A 5,000-nucleotide genomic window follows, 5' to 3' on the forward strand; every position below is an offset into this window, starting at 1 on the left:
ATTTATACAATTTAATATTTATCAAAAATATTAATACAATTTAATATTTATCAAAAATACCCTTCATATTCGACGCCGCGAGTTCGATCATCATTGAAGCCTTTTGTTCCAATGTGCCTATATTTTTCAATTAAACATAAGAAGCTCATGTGACATGCATAGTCAGCTGCAACATTAGCGTATATTGTCAATTCAAATGTCAAGCTCAATAGGTAAAGAATGGTCAAATTGATTACATTCGGTATTCTATCATTTTACCTTAACAAAAATTAATTTCGACTAAATCATAAAGTGAGCTAAAACTTTAGGACTTTTTTTTGGAGATTTCTCTTATTTATTGATACAAACATTTAAGTAAACATATATATATATATATATATATATATATATATATATATATATATATATATATATATATATATAGACACCACATGAGAAGTTAAAAAACAAAGGTTAACTTAAAAAAAAAAAAATACGACTCATAAATAAATAAATAATTTAACAAAAATTTCATTTTTATAAAGTTGATATAATGATCTCTAAAATAATTTTGAAATCACATATACTAATATACTAATAGAAACAAATATCAAATACTCAACGTGGGACTGTGGCTATATAATTTATTATTTATTAAATGAGAGTGATTTGTACACAATATTTTTTTGTCATACACAACAATTCATGTATTATAGAGTTGTACAATACAACATTTTAAAACACAAATTGTTATGTACAGAGAAAAAGTGTTGTGTACAAATCAGTTTCCTTTTGATAAAGACTTAAATAGTTTTCCTATAAAAATAATATAATAATATTAAAATGACCCACAAATTACTTTTGCTAAGATGCTTGTTTTTTTGAAGCAAAAATCTATAAAGTCTGCGGATCACATCTGCAACCTTCTGCAGTAGAAGAGGTGGACCAAACGGCTGCAAACTGTAATAAGAAGCGTGTTTTTTTTTAATCTGCATGCTGCTGCAGATATTAAAAAATTAAAATAAATTGATTTTATAATCCGAAAATAGTTTTTTAATACCGAAAATTTAATAATGTATGACATTTCGGCAAGAATTTATGATATTTCAGTAAAAAATAATGATATTTTAACAAAAAAAATAAAGATATTTAATCATAAAATAATGATATTTCATCAATAAATTATTATTATTCAATATTAAAAAAATTCAACAAGAATAAACAAAAAAAAACGAAAAAAAAAAATATGAAATAAGATTTCAGCAATATATAATCAATATTTTAGCAAAAAGAAGAAGAAGAAGAAGAAGAAGAAGAAGAAGAAGAAGAAGTTGGAAGAGGTAGGAAGAAGCAAAACAAGTGTTGCACCAAGAAGAACACGCGTAGAGGTTTTTTAATCCGAAGAATTCTGAAAAACAAACAGCTGCGAGATGAAAAGTGTTGCGCGTATGCTGCGCCGCGCAGGAATAAGAGGTTTGAAGAGGTTTTTTCCAAAAAACAAACAGCACGTAAGTCTCTCAAATTGTGAAAGACCAAATCCAACGTGGCTTTCAATTTGGCTTTGCAAGGCCTGCTGTGGATAGTCTTATATGGAAAGAAGTATATGATTCTATTGTTTTGCCTTGAATTGTATTGCCTTGAAGTCGCATAGAAAAATTTCACGAGGCTAGAAATTATGATAGATCATGTTTGGCCGACTATCTGAAATTTATCTTTTAGTTGAAGAGCTAGCTTTTAAATGAAAACTTGATTGTAGCTAATAAGCTAGTTGGTAGCTGGTAAACTAACTTATTAATTTATAGTGTTTGGTAAGGTGGTTGATAAACTACCTTGCATATGTAAAATAAGGTAAACGGACATTTACATATAGAATTAGATATAATTAAGGGAAAATGCTACTGTAACACAACGAAGTTGGGTCATTTTACTTATGTGGTTACTAAACTATTTTTTTTCGCAATAGGTCATTAAAATTAAGTTTTACTTGTTAATTAAACCACTATGTGACCTGATATGGGAAGAGTCGGTTACTTTGCTGTTGTTGGCATTTTTAAATTAGATTTTTATTTATTTTTTAGGGGCTACGTAATCTTCCATGTCTCTGTCTAATAATGGTGAAACTTGTCTCCATGTTACTTGTTTTAATCTTCATATCCACCTCTGTTCTTGCTGCTAGACCTGCTGTTAATCTAATGGAAGGTATCTTACAATCTTTCACTTCATATTCTTTTGATTTCATTAACACCCACTAATGATTAACACAAATGACGCCATTCTTACTCATGCTTTGTGAAGTTCATTAAGAGTTGAAGTTCACCTTCCACGTCCCACCTCCGTCTACCACCACCACCCACCACCGCTAACTACAATTAACGCTAATGAAATCATCATCACAATATGATTCCAACCATGATTATTAGTAAAAAATTGTCTCCTCCTTACTGCCTACAACTCAAAATAACAAGATTAAAAGATAGAAATTAATTGCAACCACCACCACACAGTCCACCACCACCATCCACCCCCAAATCTGGAGACTCGGATACATTATCTTTAAGGAAAACACAAATTGATTCCATTCAAGAAAAATGCAGATCGATTAGCTTCAAGAAATGCATTATCTTTATGAACTTAATCGCTCTCAAAGAAACCCATAACCAGATCGATACAAATGAAGAAGATTAACTATCACCATCGCTCTCAAGCAAGGCAGAAGATTACCCCTTTATGCACCATGTAATCGAACCAAAAACTCAAAATCTAACCAAAAACTATAAAAATTGAACCAAAAACTCAAAATCCAGTTTAGCTCATGTGAGAATCAAATCCAAACCTGCAAGAAAAATCTTTTCACGGATCTGGAATCAAGAATTGCCGATGAAGAATGAGCTTTTCATATTTTCCGTCATTCACGATTACAGAAAAATCATCGTCGACGAACACATAGCTTTACAAACTCTCGCCGAAAATGTTACTTTCCGGTACACCCAGAGGGAGGAAAGATGTTGTCGTTACTATTGTCGTAGGGGAGAATTGGGGTTTCAAGTGAGAGATGAAAGATAATGAATTTAATGATGTTTACTTTTCCTTTTTTTTAAGTTATAAATATTACATGGCATTGTGTTTCCACCTTATTTGCCCGAAAACCTGATAACTGGTTAGTAAATTGGTGGTTTCCAAATTTAACAGGTAAAATATGACTTTAGTGACTTAGTGTGCAACAAAAAAAATTGAATGACTAAATGGGTAAATTTGCCAAACTTCGTTGGGCTACAGTTGCATTTTCCTTATAATTAAGGGTGTTAGGGCTAGGATCTCAGAATTACAATCAAGATCATCAAACCTCAGGATCCTCAAACCTCAGGATCCCAAGCATACTTCAGGATCCTGACTATTATTTTTCAAATATTTATAACGGTTATATACTCTATTATCTTTCTCACATGTGCATAAATAATCAAGCCAAAGACTTATTCTTAATGAATAGTCGTCATGACCATGCAAAAGACCTGGAAGACCAAGTCAAGCAACGTCTATAAATTGATCTCGGAGGATACCGAAATTATCAAAGTTCTTGTTATTAGCTTTAGACTATAAAAATCACTTGTATTCATCACACTACATAAAAGACTTAGCAGAACAACAACATTTTTACTTATACTATTTACACTTTCTCTGTAATCGACATTTTCAATCAATAAAATCATCAAGGCAGGTGATCATTATCACCTCCCAAGGTTTTATGTCGGAGATCCTAGCAAGGATCAAGGGCTTTCCTTGTAAAAAACTTGTGTCACTTTGATCAACATTTTATACTTGCATTATTCTGAACATCACAGCCTCTCATACACTTTGGTTGATTCTTGCTTGTTCATTTTTTTTACCAAAACAATTTGGCGCCCATCGTGGGGCTGTGGTGTTCAAAACCATTCAAAAAACCATGTCTATTCAATCGACTCTATCCTCTTCCTCGATTCCTCTCATTTCCTCCAAAAACCTTCCACCACCGCCGGATGGAGCTCCCAAAAAAGTCCCAGAAACATCGAAGAAAAACACCTCTCCGGTCGTTACCCCAAGACTCCAGGATCCTTCTGTGTTGATCTCTTACAATGAAATCTTTGCTATATAAAAAGACTAGAACGACAAGGCGCCCAGCAGTAGGAGGATAATAGGACAATTCTCAAGGAAGTGGAAAGAATGAGGACAGAAATCCACAAGCCTCAGGAGGCAGCGCCCTCGATCTTGCAGCCCAAGATCCTGAACTTTGATAACCCGGGATCCTCAGCGATTCATCACGAGATAGGATCATCGATACCAACTTCTGTTCCCGCTTGGGGTGCGGCTCCGAGAAACCAAGCCCATACGACCCAGGATCCCAATGAAACCTTTGTTACTCCCAATAACAAGGATCCTGGTAATCCCATCAATAATAATATCTTTACTACTAACTCAATGGATCTTGATATAGGTTTAAGCCTGATCATGGCTAAGGAACTACGGCAACTAAGACAAATGATCTCAAGCGTACCCGGAGTAGTGCAGCCTGTACGAGAAGTATCACCCATAAGCCACACGATCTCCAGATTCGTTCCAGCAGTAGTTGATACCGAGGTCCCGAAGTGCTTTCAGACCCCCAACATGAAGCCTTACGATGGAACTACAGATCTTGAGGAGCACGTGGCACAATACAAAGAGATGATGGACATCATTCCCATCCCCACTCACTTGAAAAATGCTTGCCTATGTAAGGGTTTTGGTTCCAACCTCACAGGATCAGCTCTAAAACGACTTCTTAATGTTCCTTCTTATTCGATTACATCATTTTCTCATTTGATTAATTTATATAACAATCAATTTTCTTATAGCAGAATTTCGAAAAGATCACTAGCGATCTCTATCGAGTGGTTTAGGATCCTAAGGAATCCATTAGGACTTTTGTGAATAGGTTTAGCAGGGAAGCTCTAAGTATCCCCACCCAACATCAACATGGCTACTGCTGTTGAAGCCTTTAAAATGGGCTT

This window comes from Lactuca virosa, chromosome 7 (assembly GCF_052849685.1).
Source record: "Lactuca virosa cultivar CGN04683 chromosome 7, Lactuca_virosa_CGN04683_v6, whole genome shotgun sequence".
In the NCBI taxonomy this organism is placed as follows: Eukaryota; Viridiplantae; Streptophyta; class Magnoliopsida; order Asterales; family Asteraceae; genus Lactuca; species Lactuca virosa.